Below are 18948 nucleotides of genomic sequence, written 5' to 3'. Positions count from 1 at the left end.
AATGGTTTAGAAAAGTTTTACAAATAAAAGATAGTGGTCCAATAGGGCACAGTGGCTCATGCCTGTAATCTTAGCTACTCAGGAGGCTGAGCTCTGAAGATTCTGGTTCAAAGCCAGCCCAGGCACTAAGAAGTCCATGAGATTCATCTCAAATTAATCACCAGAAAACCAGAAGTGGCACTATGCCTCAAGAGGTAGAATGGTAGCCTTGAGCTGAAGAGCTCAAGGACAATGTCCAGGCCCAGAGTTCAAATCCTACAACCAACCAAAAAGCAAAGCAAAACAAAACAAAACAAAGAGATAAGTAACCGAGGCAATATAATCCAAGCCCAATTCATTACTATTCTCCTAGGAATTTATTTTACTATCCTTCAAGGATTAGAAACTCTATTCACTATCTCTGATTGTGGTCCACAGAAAATCAAAAGGATTGTTGGTAGAGATTGTGCCTAACATGTGCCAGGGCCAAGGTTTGATACTCAGAACTGAAAAAAAATCTCAATAGGTAATTAATTTAGATAAAATTAATTTATATAATTCATATAATTAAGTTGTTTGACCTTCCATTTGAAGTATTATTTTCAGAATTATGTGGAGGGCCAGAAGTGTGGCCTAGTAGTAGAGTGCTTGCCTAGTATGCACGAGAGAGAGAGAGAGAGAGAGAGAGAGAGAGAGAGAAAGGGGGAGAGAGAGAGAGAGAGAGAGAGAGAGAGAGAGAGAGAGAGAGAGAGAGAGAGAGAGAGAGAGAGAGAGGGAGAGAGAGAGAGAGAGAGAGAGAGAGAGAGAGAGAGAGAGAGAGAGAGAGAGAGAGAGAGGGAGAGAGAGACGAGAGAGTGAGAGAAGAGAGAGAGAGAGAGAGGATAGAGATGGAAGAGAATCTAATGTACCAATTGCACAAGAATACTTTTAAGCAAATAGTTCTCTCTCAGCCACAAGTCTGATTGACACAGAGGCCTTGCTGTATAGCTGAGGTTGGTCTCAAACTTGTGATCTTTAGTCTCAGGAGCACTGGAATTATAAGTGTGCACTTCTACACCCCACTCTCAACTGTGTTTCTTCTCTCTTTCCTTCTCCCTTTCTCTGTCTCTCTCTGTCTCTCTGTCTCTGTCTCTGTCTCTGTCTCTGTCTCTCTCTCTCTCTCTCTCTCTCTGTCTCTCTGTCCTCTGTCTCTGTCTCTGTCTCTCTCTCTCTTTGTGTGTCTTTCTCTCTGCCTCTCTCTCCCCCTCCTTTTCTTCTTTCAGTATTGGTGTCTGTTGGGGTCTGAACCTAGTGGTAAACTAAGCATCTTTCGTCTTGCAAAGAAAATCACCAAGCTACTAAAATCTTCCTCTTTAATATAAAATATTTACATTCAGAGAAGTAAAAAGCAAATAATTAGAACCCTCCATCTATGGATTAATTACTCAAAACGGAAGTGAAAAAAATCGAACTTGTTCTTGACCACAGTGTAAGATCAGATAGATACCTGCCATTTAAGCACATTATTCCAGGGCAGCCAGGCACATGGCTCACACCTGTAATCCTAGCCACTCAGCACCCTGAAATCTAGAGATTCTGGGCTTAGAACAGCTCTTGCAGCAAAGTCTACAATTACCAACCAAAAAGCCAGAAATGGAGGTATGACTCTCATAGTAGAGCATCAGCCTTGAGTGGAAAAGCTAAGGAACAGTTTGTAGTCCTTGAGTTCAAGCCTTTATACCAGAAAGAAAAGGGAAAGACCAAGAGACAGATAATAGAGAGACAGAGACAGAGACAGAGACAGACAGACAGACAGAGATTTGCAGTTAGATACATGCTGCATTGGAGAAATAGCATCCTTGTCAAGACATCTCTTACTACAAAGACAGTGGAAAGGTGAAGCTGAAGAGGAAAATACCAAATGAATTGTTTGTTAAGAGTGAAACTTTGAAATCCATCTACTTAAGATTAGACACTATTCTTCCAGTTAAGCTGCTGTCATCTCTAACTTTGCTTGAGCAGAAAATAATCTATACTTCCACCTAAGTTATGCATAGTCCAATTTGTTCTCAGAATACTATAATAGGCTTTGTGAGGATGAGTTTTATAATAGGGATTTAACATACTGAGTAGTCAAGCCACAGAGCCTTCAAGCCCTATGTCTATACACATCATGGTTTTAGTTCAAGGCCTCTGCCTCTTCTGCTACTTTCCCAGTCCCCAGACCCCTTCTTAGAATCTCATTTTCATAAAGGACTCTGATGAAGGCACTTAACAACTTCAAAGTACAATTGGTTTTTCCACCAATTTTTTTTTTTAATTTTCTGTGCCTGTACTAGGGCTTGAACTCAGGGCCTGAACACTGTCTCTTAGCTTTTACATTCAAGGCTATACCACTTAAGCCACAGCACCACTTCTGGCTTTTTTTGGTGATTAATTGGGAGTCTCACAGACTTTCCTGCCTGAGCTGGCTTCCAGTGTGATCTTCAGATCAGTCAGTCTCCTGGTTAGCTAGGATTACAGGCATGAGCCACCAGCACAGGGCAAGACATCATTTTCAACAGAACTGGGAAAAGAGGAAAACTTGGGATAAATACTAATCCCATGAAAGACTTAACAAAGCAACACATTCCTAATCTTTCTTCTGGTCAGTTTCTGCCCCATTGCTTCCAGGCTGCATCTGCACACTGAATTTGTAGGCTGGAACTTTCAAAGAGAACTCCATTCTCTGAGGGAAAGTTAACTTGCAGGATGGTATTCTGAAAAAGAAAAAGAAAAAAAGATGAATTACTGCTTATTTATATACATCAGTTTTATTTCCCCATGTTTTTGTGTCTTTTTCAACTTCTAAACATTAGAATGATTTACTGAAACGATAATTTTTCATTTGTTTTTCTCCCCTCTTCTTCAGCTGAACTTTGCCTTAACTTTTCATGTTTATAGTTTTTTTTTTCACACTTGTGACCAAATAAAGTATATTGGTTATTTGTTTGACAAACTATCAAGGTACTTGCAACAAGTTTATCTTCATTTCAAACTGGGGGTGGGTTATTTTGGTTTGGTTTGTTTTTATGTGTGGGAAGTAAATAGATATTAAATTTTCTTACTTTAAACATTTCAAGATATACAAAATTTTAATAGCCAAAAATACAAGAAACTCAATCCATTAAACATTTTTTAAAAAAGCCTCTCTTTTCTGTACATATTGCATCCCCACTATATTTACTTTGTTGCACCTCTGCCTATCTTATTTGCATATTGGCAACCAAATATATAAAATGATAAGGACATATGACTCATTATTTATGTACCAACCTTGATCAGGAAAAAAAAAATCCTATAAACCACAGAATTCTGTGGCAGATACAGATCTTTCATTTTCCTTCTTGTTTTTCACTTTGTTTCTAGTGGGTTTCCAGCACTCACACCTCCTCACTTGCTTTTCAAACTGTTTATACTGTCCCCAATAACACTCAGTGGAAGCTGTCACTCCTGGCTAAATCCTTACTTAGGGTGGATGCTGTGTCTCGGTCAGACAGGGTCAAGGGGTCAGAATCGATTTTGGGGGCCACCTGGAGAGTGCAGGCCATGAACTGACTCAAAAAATTTATATCAGAGCAGGAATCGTCCAGCTCTCAGGGTCAGATCTGGCCTGACACTCCAACTGGGGGACGCAGCACGTTGCACCAGCTTGGGGAGTACGCAGAGCTGTTGACCCTGCAAGCTGACCTCTTCAAACTTCAGGAGAATTTTTTTGGCAGTTACCACGGTGACTGGGTACTCTAAAAGCTTATCCTTCTTACTGAATGGAGGGAAAAAACTTAGGAAAAAATATGTTAAAACCTACCTTTCAGAGATGCCTATCATGGTTAGAGTTTAAAAAAAAAAATAGAGGATAGCCTTAACTTGTTTATGCTTACTATGCTGATTTCATTGCTATGATTAGACAAAAAAGTGGCATCTGTAAATTATTTCAAACTACAACATTTCACAGTTAGAGCAAATACTTCTGTTTTATCTTTTTGGATTTTTTCCCTTTATTTCTCTTTTTTCTTCCCATTTTTTTGAGTAATGCATTAACATATTCTTTTAAAACAATGTAATTTACTTGGAAAAATCCAATATCTTTCTGCTTTTATTTGAGAATGATCAGCTTTCAAGTAAAATCTGTCATAAATGACTGTTTGCTGGGAAACCCACTGTAAAAAATAATTTTCACTCAAAGACATGCCCAAGATTTTCTTTTCTTGAAAGGAAAGTCTCTATTTTATCTGATTTGAAATAATAAAGTTAGTAGAAAAGTAAGGGGCTATTTTAATTTTATATTTTATCTCGTATCAAATAACTATTTAAAAGTAGTATATACATCCATGTGATATGCTCACACTACTCAAAGTAGACCAAAGAACACTCAAAGGAAAAAATATACTTGCACTTTATTTTAGAGCAATGAATTTGCTACCTGTGCCAAAGTCCCACAGGAACAAAAGTACTTATGAATTGAACATTGAATAGAGTAATTGCATGCACATAATGAAACTCTATTAGCTGATTTTGAGTGACTGATTCCTATATACAAATCTTTAAAATGGTTCTTAAGAATCATAATTGGGAGCCCTGAACATGGCTTAGTGATAGAGCGCTTGTCCAGCATACACTTAAGCCCTGGGTTTGATTCCTCAGTACCACATGAACAGAAAAAGCCAAAAGTAGTGTTTTGGCTTAAGTGGTAGGGTGCTATAGCTTGAGCAAAAAAAGCTCAGGGACAGAGCCCAGGCCCTGAACTGGCAAAATAAATAAATAATACTATACCATGACTTTTTGTAAAAGGAAATCACTATTTTTTAAATTATAATTTTATTGTCATTAAAGTGTTGTATAGAGGGATTACTATTTCCTAAGTAAGGTACACAGTACATTTCAAATTACTTAGGTCACTTTCTAGACAGGGTATATTGAACAGCATGACTGTGTTTGTCCACCCTCCCATCCTCCCTTTCTATGTCCTATTTTTTTCTTTGCAGTACTTGAATTGAACCCAGGGCCTCATACATGCCAGATAACTTCTGTACTATTTGACCTAAGCAAGGCACATAGATGAAATGATTGACTTCTAATATTATTATTTCTCTGGACTCCTAATATGACTCCTAGGAATTTAAAGGACTTCCTTCCCCGTTTAGGTGCCTCTGATTTTGCTCCTATGTGGTGTGGTGGTGGTGGTGGTGGTGGGTGTGTGTGTGTGTGTGTGTGTCTATGCACATGTGTTTGTGCACATGCATAAATAATCAAGCATGAAGAAAGGGTTGATTTGTATTTAAAGAAGCTATAGAAACGGCCAGGAGTTCGGCCTAGTGGTAGGGTGCTTGCCTAGCATGCACGAAGCACCCCTCTTCCCCCTTCCCCCAGATCAATTCCTTGATACAGAATACCAAATAGACAGAAAATGTTGGAAGTGTCACTGTGGCTCAAGTAGTGGAGCACTACCTTTGAGAAAGCCCCAAGAATGGCAAAAAATAAATAAGGTGGTGGTGGGGGGATGGGGACAAAACCATGAGAAGGGATATCGATGTGTGAGAAGTAATGCACCTACTATCTGGTGAATGTAACTGTAACCCCTCTACATATTACAATAAAATAAATAAATAAATGAGTGAAAGAAAAAAGAAAAAGAATAGCCTTTTAACCTAACTCTAAATATCCATTTTGCTACAACCCATTTTTACTGTCTCCTATTCATCACAAAGTTCTTGGAATAAAATGGACATAAAACTATGTATTCATGCTGGAAGGCAGGGAATCACAGTTGTAAGTTTAGCTTACACAACTCCTCAAAGGAACTGGAATTAAAGCTATGGCTCAAGTGATGGAGCATTAGCCTTGAGAAAAGAAGTTCAGGAACAGTTTCTAAGCCCTGAGTTCCAGTCTCATGACCAGTGCCCATGCACACACATGCAAACACACACACACACACACAAACAACCTATGTTTTCCTATCCAGGTACCAATGACTCACACTTGTAATCCTGGCAACTCAGGCGGCTGAGGTCTGAGGATCATGGTTCAAAGACAGTGGAGATAGGAAAGTCTGTAAGACACATCTCCAAAAACCACCAAAAATCCAGAAGTAGAGCTGTGATTTAAACCCTGAGCTTGAGTTTAAGCCTTGTGACCTGCACATAACAAAAACAAAATCTGTACATGAGAAAGGGTATCAATGTTTGTGAAGTAATGCACCTTCTATCTGGTGAATATAATGTAAGCCTTCTATTAATTACAATAAAAATATATGGAAAAAATATGTGTATTTAGACACATTAAAAAAATACCCTATGAGGGCTGGGAGTTTGGCCTAGTGGTAGAGTGCTTGGCTAGCATGCACAAAGACCTGTGTTCGATTCCTCGGTACCACATATGTAGAAAAAAAAAGCCAGAAGTGGTGCTGAGGCTCAAGTGGTAGAGCTCTAGCCTTGAGAAAAATCCAAGGACAGTGCTCAGGCCCTGAACTCAAGCTCAGGATTGGCAAAAAAAAAAACAATAACAACAAAAAAAAAACCTATGAATTCATTAATTTTTTTGTATGGGGAGGGGTGGTCAAGGGGCTTGAATTAGGCCTGTGCACTGTCCCTGAGCTCCTCAGCTCAAGGCTACCACCCTACCCTTGAGCCAAGCTCCATTTCCCATTTTCTAGAGGTTAATTTGAGATAAGAGTCGCAGGTCCTTTTGTGCCCGGACTGGCTCTGAACCTTGATCCTCAGATCCCAGCCTCCTGAGTAGCTAGGATTACAGGCTTGAGCCACTATGCCTGGCTTCATTAATATTTTTGTGTCTACAGGTCCTGGGACTTGACCTCAGGGCCTGAGCACTGTCTGAGCTTTCTTGTCAAGGCTAGTGATCTACCACTTGAACCACAGCCCCATGTCAGGTTTTTTTTTCTTTTTGCAGTACTGGGGCTTGAACTCAGGGCCTGAGCACTGCCTTGGGCTTTCTCAAGGCTAGAGCTCTACCACTTGAGCCTCAGCACCCTTTCCAGCTTTTTTTCTATGTATATGGGACAGAGGAATCAAACCCAGGTCTTGCATGCTTGGCAAGCACTCTATGACTAGGCCAAAATCCCAGCCCCCCATGTTGGGTTTTTTGTAGCTGGAGATAAGAAAAACATGGACTTTCCTTCCCAGGCTTGCTTTAAACCCTGATCCTCCGATCTGAGCATCCTGAGCAACTGGGATTATAGGCATGAGCCACGAGTTTCTGGCTATTAATTCTTTTTAATTTTCTTCAAAAAATGGACAATTCAAGAATCATTTCTTTCTTTGTCTTCTGTTGAAAACAGCTGCAGAAATGAATGGTCACAGACATAATTTGAGGTGGTTTTACCATGTAATACAATTCAGCCAGCTAAAACAGAGGTCTTTCAATTAGACAGTGCAGCCCTTGAGATTTCAAAGTGGGCAACCAGGCCAATGAGTCCCTAAAAGTGGTGTGAATCATTGTCTATGATGAACTCAACTGTCCTAACCAGTCAGGATCTCTTGTCGAGCTTCCTGAAGGGGCCAATAGCTGGCAAAGTAAAAGGAGCTATCAACAGGAAATGAAGATCTCTCTTGGGTTTGGAAAGCAGATGTCATAAGGCTTAGAATCAGGCAAACCAGGGCAGATTTTCTCCAATCATGAGCTTTAGCTTGAGCCAAGTATTATTTCTAAGTTGGATCTGAAAGGGAGAAAAATAGTTAAAGTCAATGGTTGAATTGTACAAAAAAAAGGATCATAAATCTCTTAGTGTTGGTTTGGCTTTCTCCTGTTAAAGGTAGAATCACCTTCCCTCCTACACAGACACACTACAAATGACAAAAGTCATTTATAAGTTTTCTATATAAACTTTTACTGAAAATACTGTAAAGCCAGGTGTTGGTAGTTCATACCTGTAATCTTAGCTATTCAGGAGCTGAAAGCACAAGGACCCTATGCCAAAGGCAACTTAAGCAGAAAAGTTTATGACAGTCCATGCTCAATAAACTAGCAAAAAGCTGAGCTGGAGGTATGCCTCAAGTAGTAGACTAGTCACAACAAACAATCAAGCTAAGCATGGGAATGAGGCCCTGGCATTCAAGCTTCAATAAAAGGAGAGAGGGAGGGAGGGAAAGATGGAGAGACAGATGGAGAGACAGACAGACAGACAGGGAGACAGGGAGACAGGGAGACAGAGAGACAGAGACAGGAAAGAAGGAGGAAAGGAAGGAAGGAAGGAAGGAAGGAAGGAAGGAAGGAAGGGAGGGAGGAAGGGAGGGAGAGGGAGGGAAAGAAAAGCCAGGTGCTGGTGGCTTATGCCTATAATCCTAGCTATTCGGGAGGCTGAGAATTGAGGATCATGGTTTGAAGCCAGCCCAGGCTGGTGCTATAGTTCAAGTGGTAGCCTTGTGAAAAAGAAGCTCAGAGACAATGCCCAGAAACCGAGGTCAAGCCCCAGGACATGCACAAAAATATTTTAAAAGAGAGAGAGAGAATTCAATTATTTCACAGAACTGGATCTTCTAGTATGTTGAAAAGTCACACTTATAGTAAATACAGAGCCAAAGAATTTGGGACTGTAAACAACTCAACAGATTCTCTAGTCTTAAATTTTCACTTTCTATATGCAAAGTCTGAAACCTAGAAGCACAAACTGTTTTATTTGCACTGTTAGAAGCCTTGACTAGAATCTAGAAGCCACTTATTATTTTCAGCCATTCAAGAATTCACACAAGCAAACATACACAAAGCCTTGAATACAGAGTCATCTGGGGACTGAATACAAACCATTGTAAAATTCTTTACTTTCCACTTCCAAAGTCTGACTTTAGGGACCACACAAGCAGAAACTTTCCACAAAACCATGTCACAAAATCATAAAATAATAAATGCTAAGCCAGGCATTGGTGGCTCATGCCTATAATACTAGCTACTAAGGAGGCTGAAATCCAAAGATCAGAGTTTGAAGCCAGCTTGGGCAGAAAAGTCCCTGTGATTCTTATCTCCTATTTACCAGCAAAAAGCAGAAAGTGGAGATATGGATCAAGTGGTAGAGATCCAGTCTTAGATGAAAAAGTCAGTCAAAAGTATAAGTGCCAAAGTTCAAGGTCCTGAACCACACAAAAACAAACAAGCAAAAAGATGAGAAGCCACAGTTGAACAGAGAGAAGAATGTGTGTGTGGAATTATGAAATAAAGAATAAAGCTCCAGAAACAGCACCCAGTCCCTGAGTTCAAGCCCCACAATTGCTCAGGACTCCCAATAAAAAAAAATAAAATGCATAAAGGCTTTCCAGGCAGAGGAGGCTTACATCTAAGATCCTAGAAACTCAGGAGGCTGAGATCTGAGAATCAGGTTTCAAAGCCAACCCTGGCTCTTATCTCCAATTAAACACCGAAAAGAGCTAGAAGCAGCACTGTGGCTCAAGAGGCAGAGTGCTAGCCTTGAGCAAAAAACCTTTAGGGACAGTGCCTAGGCTTTGTATTCAACCTCCAGGACTGGTACGTGTGTGCAAACATACAGACACAGAATCACACAGTCAACCTTTTCTCTTAGGCCTTTTCTTTCTTTTTTTGATCGTGGAACTTGGGCATTCATTGTCCCTGAGTTCTTCAACTCAAAGCTACCACCCTACCTCTTGATCCACGGCGCCACTTCTGGTTTTCTTTAATTGGAGATAAGAGTGCCTGAGCTGGCTTTGAATAGTGATCCTTAGATCTCAGGCTCCTGAGTACCTAGGATTACAGGTGTGAGCCTGTGCCTGGTTCTTTTAGGCTCTTTAGCTCTACTTCAATCCCAGCCAGACTCCAAGGGCAATGCCAATAGAGGAGAAGCCCATTGCTTGGCCCACCTTCTGGACAGCTGTAAGACTTGCTCCAAGTTGGTTCTTCTCATAGGCTCAGCACCCTATCCTAGAACATATCTATAGGACTGCTGTTAGGAGAGGCATCCTGGAACAACTTAGATATTGCCAGCCTCCTGCCCAAACACTGCATCTGGGGAAAGAGGCCCATCATCCTCTCACTATCTTTCATAGACTCTTAGAAAACTGTTTTTTTGTTTTTTGTTTTCTTTCTGGTACTACAGCTTGAACATGGAGCCTCTTGTTCTAGCTTACCTTTTTAGCTCAATGCAGACACTCTACCATTTGAGCCAGCCTTTACTTCTGGCTTTTTGCTAACTAAGAATCTCTGGGATTTGTCTGCCAGGTGGGCTTTGAACCATGATCCTCATATCTCAGCCACCATAGAGCTAAGGTTACAGATAGAGCTACCAGTGCCTGTATTTTTCTTTGTTAGGGGTTGGTGGGATTTGAACTCAGGGCCTTGAACTTGTGAACACTTTACCATGTGAGCTATGCTTCTAGCCTTGCGTTAGCTGTTTTGTTGTTGTTTCAAAGTCAGTACTGGGACTTAAACTTAGAACTAGGTGCTGTCCTTTAGCTTTTTCATCAAGTATGGTCCTCTACCACTTGAGCCACAGCTCCACTTTTGGCTTTTTTGTGAGTATGTGGTTAAATGGAAAGAAGAACCTCGTAACCTTTCCTGACAGGACTGGGTTTGAACCTTCATCCTTCTATCTCAGCCTCCTGAGTAACCAGGATTACAGGTGTGAGCCTGTGAACCTGCTATTGCTGGTTACTTTTGGCCTGGGTTGGCCTGGATCTCCTGTCCTCTAGATCTCAGTCTCTTGAGTAGGTGGAATTGGAGGCTATGGCTTTTGTATTGCATTTTTAATAATTGTCAGAAGAGGGGGATGGGGTGCAGAAGCTGCTCCAGCTGTCCTACTGAAAGGAGAGGCCTATGTCATGGCTGTCACAGCTCCTAGTCCTAGGAGGAAGGGCAGAGGCGGGACAGAAAGGCTCAAGTGTCAACTCTGGGGCCTTCTTTGGCATTTCAGTTATCCATGTCCATAAACAGAACACATAGAGAAAAAGAAAGAATTTAAGGACTTCAGGGCCTCCGTTCCAGGTTGCTCGAGTGAATTATGAGCCTTAGCTCATTAACTGCTAAGGGATGTGAGGTGTCTGTGTGGGTCAGTGGGCAGCATCTTGAGGACTCTTTCACACCACACACACACACACACACACACACACACACACGGTACAGCCACAGTCAGCCATAACAGAGTTGTGAGAACCCAGAGAGTAGGGAAGAGCGTTGTACACGGAACCAATTTTCCTCCCTCCACACTGTGCACAGGGGATCACTGTGGTGGATGAACACTCCTTTTCCTCATTTGGCCTGCCTGGATCCTTGTTTAAATGAAGAGCAGATCACAGGGCAGTCCTCTCCCACTTCCAGTTTCCTAATCCCCAAATTCAAATACCTGACAATGAAATGACATTGCAATATTATTGCTAGCCATAAATTCAGGCTGACACAATGAAGAGAATGATGCTGGCTGGCTTTCAGGCCATCAATAAGCTGAGGCAAAGAAGACTTGCTATGGAGTAAGCTGGGTGGGTACACTCCACAGTCGCGTGCAGTTTTCCCATTGTGTGTCACCTCTCCAACAAGGCAGGCTGGTCTGAGTTCAATGCCAGACTGCAGTGTAACCAGCCTGCTGTCCCAGACTAGGGCTCTGGCTCTTTTCTCCTTGTCACTGCAATGGAAGTTTCTCTCTTTTCCGCTGCCAATTAACCATTCTGGGCATGAAAGTCAATGCTCTCAATTTACCTCCTGATTTACTGTCATATTACCCTGGTTTTCTTTTGTTTAAAATCCTGGACTCTTAGGATGTGTTGGACTTAAGTCATTTGTGTTTACTACCCTAGATTCTATCAGAGAGGAATTGATGTGCAATTATTAGGAATTGGTGTACATGACAAAAGTGATATTTTTATATGAATAGTTTATAAGAAGGAATGCATATTAAAAAATTCACTCAAGAATTCATTTAAGAATTTAAATCTGAAAAGGGTCTTGAAAGTGGTTGCAGCTTCTATCAGCATATATAGATTCACAAAATAGTACTCTCTTATTTTTCTGTCATATTATGGACTCTTTGTGTTTTAAAATTCAGACCAACTTTAAACATATGCATGGATCTAAGTGTGAATTTAGTACATAAAAATTTCTTGCACACTTTATAAATTGAGTAATCAATCACAGGCTTCAAATGAAATGGCCATTCACAGCCACCCAAGGAAAGCCCTGTAGTTTCAAAAGTTTGTGTTCAAAATTTAATTCACTCTTCTACTTTTCCAGTGTGAATTATGATTTGTATGTTCACATACACAGCATCCAAATCAAGGATCTTCTTGCTCGGCTGGAGGCTTTTTGTCATTTCCACAAACTCTAAAATGAACTACACTGTCACATAATCGATAGGAAAACTCAGCTGTCACAGATCCTAAGCAAGCACTGGCCACAGAAATAACACGATCTGGCATTTCTGAGTTTGAAAAATGTGCTGTTGGGATGACATAAGACCAGACGACTCCAGTGGCTTTAGTTTTCATGGCCTCTGAATTGCTAAGACTGCACCACTGAGAATGACTGAGGTATTAGAATCAGCCGTTCTCATGATACATACCAGGTATTCCCTTTTTTCTTTCAAAGACAAGTGTAAAAGTCAATGTGTTGGAATATGTGATTCAAAGCTATTTCTCTATCCCTCTCTCCTTTATAAAAAAATGTTAGCTTATATTAGTTCTACAGGAGAGCATTTCATTGTTATACTTCCATGCATGTTTACAATGCCCAATCAATTAAAGCTATTGCTAAGCTCCTCTAAGTTTGTTTGCTGTCATAGAGTTCATAACCGAATTTCAAATCGGATATTTTGTTTTTTCAAACCAACGAAAAATGTGGGTTTGGATTTTGAAGCTGAAATCTGAAACTGAAGGTCCAAACAAGTTTCAAGTCTGCCCTTAGAAGCTCTAGAACATCTCTAGCAACACAATTAGAATCACTGGAGCATGGAAATTCTTCAGCTCAGAAATAATAGAGCACAACTAAGCATAAACTTCACAAATTCATACAACTTCAGCAAGCCAATTCTCCTCTTTATGTCTCTGCTTTTTGTGACACTCTCAGCCCACCTTAACAGTGTATCAAACACAATTGATGCTACGTTGTGTAAGAAAATATATCCATGTCTATATTCTATTTCTATTTACTGAAAGCTTATTTTATAGAGAACTTAAAAAGTATTACTAGAGCCAGATGCTGGTGGCTCACATCTGTAATCCTAGAGACTAAGGAAGCTGAGATCTGATTGTCAAAGTATGAAACTAGCCTGGGCAGACAAATCTAGTCAAGTTTTATCTCCAATCAAGGCCAGAATGAAGGGCTGTGTGGCTCAAGGGGCAGAACACCAGCTTTGAATTAAAAAAAAAAAAGCCAAATGAGAGCTCAGGGCCCTGAGTTCAAGTCTTAGAGCCAGCAAAAACAAAAATGGTATTACTGGGTGGACTTATTCTGTAATCTGCTTCTTGAGGTAGGTAAGTATAGTGTGATCGTTTGCTGTGATAAACACAAACCTTAGTAAGAAAGCCCTGGCATGCTATAAATGACTTATATACTTACTGCAAGTCAAACTATCCTTTAATTAATGAATTTTCTCTGAAAGAGAGGCTCATGGTACATATTACAATCACCCTGTGCCCACACAGTGCATCAACAAGAAGAACAATTCTCAGGAGGGAGGATCAGGCTGTCACACACTGCTGACACCAAGTCAGTTAATAAATGTCAGATAATGGATATATGACGCTCGTCTTTTCTAAAATTAAGGCTGTTTGAGCCTCTCATTTTCCACACTGACCATCACTAAATGTTTTGGTCTGAATGAAGGAATATCACCATTAATTAGCTCAATTGTTACTACTTCGGAACTGCATCAAGTCAGGTAAATTGCTTGTATTGGGCTCTGGAAGAAAACAGGACAACTTGGGATGTTACATAAAATAAAATGAAATAAAAAAGGAAAATGCCCATGGCTCAGGCCTGTAATCCTAGCTATTCAGGAAACTGAGATGTGAGGATCAAGGTGTATGGAGCCAGGCTGGACAGGAAAGTCCATGAGACTCTTATCTCCAATAAACTATTCAGAAAATGCTGGAAATGGTGCTGCGGCTTACGTGGTAGAGCCTTGAGCACAAAGAGGTTCAGAGACAGTGCACAGGCCCTAAGTTCAAGCCCCAGAACTGGCAAAACAAATAAACACACAAATGAAAACAATGCACTTAAAAGCAGCCTCATTCGATAAGATTTAAAACTCTCCAACTCAGTATATTATGATGATTTCTTAGCAACTCCAATTTAGTCCCAAGTATGGCGAAGGAAACAGTATACCTGCTATTGTAACTCAGAACTTCCTCACAGCTGCAAGCTGGCATTTGGAACCTGTGCCACACAGAAGAGGCCCATCCAGAGAGCCAAGCTACTTATTTCAGAAACTAGTGTTGTTGTGGAGGAGAACCGGGAAGGGGAGGTAAGAACTAGATGCACAGCCAGGCACGAGGAGCTCACACCTCTAATCTGAGCTATTCAGGAGGCTGAGATCTCATGATCAGCATTCAGGCAGGAAAGTCCATGAGACCCTCATTTCCAAAAATCTGCTCAGAAAAAGTCAGAAGTGGCACTGTGGCTCAAGTGGTAGAGCACTAGCCTTGAGCACCAAGAGACTCAGGGACAGCACCCCAGCCCTGAGTTCAAGTCCCAGGATCCGCGAGGAAGAAATAAAAAATTAGGCAATGTGGTACCAGACAGGGAACAACCCTTCAGCAACAACTGATGGGAGGAAATTTCTTCTTGGACATTTAATGAGTGCAAATTTGCTTTGTTCACAATAATCAAAACTGACTGAATCTCATCCCTGGCTGAGGGAAAAGGTGAATTTGTAAGAGCATTATTTTATTTATTTATTTATTTTTCGCCAGTCCTGGGCCTTGAGCTCTGGGCCTGAGCACTGTTCTTGGGCTTTCTCAAGGGTAGAACTCTGCCACCTGAGTCACAGCACCACTTCTGGCTTTTTTCTATGTATGTGGTACCGAGAAATCGAACCCAGGTCTTCATGCATGCTAGGCAAGCACTCTACCACTAGGCCAAATTCCTGGCTCCCGAGCACTATTATTATTATTATTATTATTATTATTATTATTATTATAAACAAAAGATCTCCCAAAGCAGCCCAAAGGGTGGCCTTGAACTTTCGATCTTCCTGCCTCCACCTTCAACGTCTCCATTTCTGGGATTGCAGATATGTGTCACCAAGGCTGTAAGAGCATCTAACCATCAGCAACTGCCTTATTACCCAGCTCCCTGAGCCCAGCTGCTCCCAGCTTAATTTTACAAACATATTTGGGGACTGGTAATGTGGTTTAGTGGTAGAGCGCTTGCCTAGCATGCATGAAGCCCTGGGTTCGACTCCTCAGTACCACATAAACAGAAAAAGCCAGAAGTAGTTCTGTGGCTCAAGTGAAAGAGTGCTAGCCTTGAACAAAAGAAGCTCAGGGACCATGCCCAGACCCTGAGTTCAAGCCCCAGGACTGGGAAAACAAACAAATGAAAAGCTATCCATCTCACTGATGTGTTTAAATGGCCAGAGTGTTTTCCAGAAGAGAATTGTGCCACCATTTCTGGTGTATTTGTTTCTTTTGTAATGTCTATCATATATAAGGCACTATATAAAATGAATTTGCAGCCCTAAAATCAGACCCTTGCTACTGACTTGCACACTAGCATAACAAGCACAAAGTTTCAAGGTGGCAACTTAGTTATCAATCTGAAATCCGGAACCCCAATATGCAGGATCTAGTTTTGCTGAGGTGAACTGTTTGTGCTTGGACATTCAAAATAAAGGAAAATTATCACATTTCACTTGTAAGAGTTAGGGACCAAAGACATATGTCCATCTTTTGTTTTCTTCCTCTTTGTTCTTTTTTTAACTGTATATTTTATTTGTCTTTTTTGTTTGGTTGGTTTTTTGATACAGGTGATTGAACCCAGAATGTAGCCACTGAGCTATATCCCAGCCTTCTTCCTTTCCTTGACTCCCAAGAAAATGTAATCCTAGCTACTCAGGAGTCTGAGATCTAAGGATTAAGAATCAAAACCATTCTGGGCAGAAAAGTGAATGAGATTTTTATCTGCAAGGAACCACCAAAAAGCCAGAAGTGAAGCTGTGGCTCAAGTGGTAGAGCCACCAGTCTTCCGTACAAAAGCTCAAGGACAGGACTCACGCCCTGGACACAAGGCCAAGCACCCCCCACCCCCCCCCACACACACACATTAAAAAAGTGATTCCTTGGCTGGCTTCACTGGTAAAGTATTTGCTTAGGAAGTGCATGACCTGGAATTCAAACCCAAGGACCAGCAAAAACTAAAAATTAAAAAAGCAAACAAAAAAAGCAAAGCAAAACAACAAAGAAAGTGAAAAGGTGTCTCCTTGGGCGTGGATGTTTCTCAGGACTTCCCTCAGAGGCTATACAGGCACTTGTTGGTCTTGTTTGAGGGGTGGGGGTGGGGAAATTCGACCCCTGTCTGCCCTGTCAGTAGTTAGGGTGCCCGTTAGCTGCAACTCTGCTGGGGCTGGGGTGGCAGAGGCAGGGGTCAGTGAGGTTGAAATGTATTCAGAAGGGAATTTACACCTGAAAAGACCCAATGGAGTCACCCGTTTGGGAGGTGATTAGAGTTTCTTATGAATTCGGGCCAGGAGTTCTTCCTTGTAAAAGATGAAAGCTGAAATGCAAGAGGACCTTCTTCTAAAAGTTGTGGGAGAGGAAAAGGGGAGGGAGGAAAGGAGGGAGGGAGGGAGGGAGAAGAGAGAAACCTTTGGTGAGTAAAAAGGAATGAATTCAGCCGCTGGTTGTAAATCTATTTTCAACTTTTCAGGGCAGTTTTAAGATATAATAATGAGGTGATACTTTGTATTTTACTAAATATTTGGAGCTTCCCCATGGAATGAAAAACAAATAAACATGGTGTGAAAATACGGATAAAGAACTAATCTCATTGCCCCCCCACCATTTGAAAAGTTTTTTCATGGTTTACAGTCTGCCTATCTACTTTGGTTAGTGCAATCCTAAAGTATCCTGTGAGTAACTAAGAAAGAAAGAAAGAAAGAAAGAAAGAAAGAAAGAAAGAAAGAAAGAAAGAAAGAAAGAAAGAAACATTTCAACATTCCAACACTGCCTTTAACCTCAAATGACAGTAAAAGGTTCATTCAGACCCCAGGACCACAGTGAGGCGTTAATTAGGCTGATGAAATGGATTCAGCATAATCAAGTTTCTACCACAGACTATCGTTAAGGACTACGTGAGCAGCTGGGAGAATAGGAAGTACTGTTAGAGTTAAGTCATGCATGTAATTGAGTATATTTAACATAACCATTTTAATGATGAGTGATTAAAAGTGCATCTTACTTAAATGGTATATCCTCTGCAATTTGTTCATATCAACTCGATAATGTTCTCCAAAGGAAAAAATAGGAATACAAATTTCTAAACAAGATCATTTTTTCCCCCGTTTCCCTCCAAGTGGGGAAAGAAAAAATAAAAAGCAGGAAAATGAACTGGAAATAAAAATGGTGGCTTTTGCATGCAAACAATTATACCAGTATGATCTACATTAATCACTGTTTTGGGCACTGTTCATGCAAAGTATTAGGAATATATAGTAAGTGCGCGCGCGCGCGCACGCTCGTGCGTGCGTGCGTGTGTGTGTGTGTGTGTGTGTGTGTGTGTGTGTGTGTGTTCATCTCTCAAGGATCTATTTTTCCTCAAAGATGCTTTCTCCTGTCTGGTAAGATTTTCTTTTCAAGGTGTGCAGTTGGTGGGCAGAGGAACGCTCAAATCTGCTGGTTTGAACAGCTTCTCTTAGAAATCTGCAGGTAATGTCCATTCCCTTCCAGCTCGGCTCACCTCTATGAACCTACTACCAGAGGATGCGCTCAGATGATGGTTCATAAGCACAAGCCGTTCAGAGCCTGCAAAGGGAGAATTAACTGTTCAGAATCAGCGAAGAACCTAAACCCAAAGCCCATGCGTTGAGAGGCTGACTCTCCTCTCCTCTATTCACTGGGACCTGGCCAGATAAATGGAGTCAGCCCAACTCCTTTTGTTGTATTTTCTCAGCTTTTGTGCTCAAAACACGCAAATCACTGATTACTTTGCCCAGGCAAAGAATCGAAGAGAGAGGTGGATTTAGAGGTACAGTTAGGAGTGTGTAAATTATATGGTGTGCATTTATGCAGGCAGTTAAAACTCAGAATTTTGAAAGGACAACCCAAGCTCTTCAGAGTAGCTTCCTAGACTTTATCTCTCCTCACCCAGCCTCTTATTCTCATTGGGAGACAAATCTTCTATCTATGTCCTTACTGAAATGAGGCTGAAGAAGAGCAAGTCTCCGAAGTGTAGAGGTTGCTCTGGTAGTTCAAGAAACCTGAGAGACAAAAGAAGCAAAAGTCTGCAAAAGTATGTTGGCATTGGTATTCGGCTTGCTTCAAATAAAGCAAAAAGAAAATAAAAATGTTTTCAGAGGAAATTCACCTCAAGCCTTTCTTCCACCAAGGAAGAAGTGGTGTTTGGCTGGGGGGGGGCAGCTGGTATTTGGCTGGGAGGGTAGTGAAGCTCCCCAGTGTATGGTGTCCTACAATGTACAGAGTCCTACCCCCAATGTACAGTGTGTAAATCTAGTGGAAGAGCCACGGCAGGCCGGGGCAGTCAGTGCAGGAGAATCTGCAGCTTTGAAAGCATGTTTTTCTTCTGGCTATGGTGGCACTTAAATAATAATGCAGGCAATGGGGCTGGGAGATTTATATCTTTTGGAAAGTAGGGCGAGCCAGATGGTAATAGCGTCATTAACACACAAACTTGGGATGTGCAAGTGAAGCTTGAAATTGGGAAAGAGATCAGGAGAACAAAGGGGGCTGCTGTTGAAAGGCCTCTCTTCTGCGGGCCAAAGCGAAGAGTCCCTTGGTACTGCCCAGAACTGGAGAGTAAAGGACAGCTTTCCCCCTCCCCTGTTGCGAC

General features: G+C 41.2%; 1 long non-coding RNA gene across 1 annotated transcript in view; it reads right to left on the bottom strand.

Annotated features, from left to right (window-relative positions):
• Window positions 1–1756: 1756 nt before the first annotated feature.
• The window catches only part of LOC150068989 (uncharacterized), a 45884-nt gene continuing 28692 nt past the window's right edge, over window positions 1757–18948 (bottom strand). The window contains exon 3 of the long non-coding RNA XR_016535209.1: window positions 1757–2717. This is a non-coding gene — a long non-coding RNA (uncharacterized LOC150068989). The remainder of the gene's footprint in view (window positions 2718–18948) is intronic.

The sequence above is a fragment of the Megascapheus bottae genome, chromosome 1 (assembly GCF_031878675.1).
Source record: "Megascapheus bottae isolate mThoBot1 chromosome 1, mThoBot2.hap1, whole genome shotgun sequence".
Classification (NCBI taxonomy): domain Eukaryota; kingdom Metazoa; phylum Chordata; class Mammalia; order Rodentia; family Geomyidae; genus Megascapheus; species Megascapheus bottae.
Note: the sequence above shows the minus strand (reverse complement) of the source record. Positions and strands in the feature narration are given on the sequence as shown.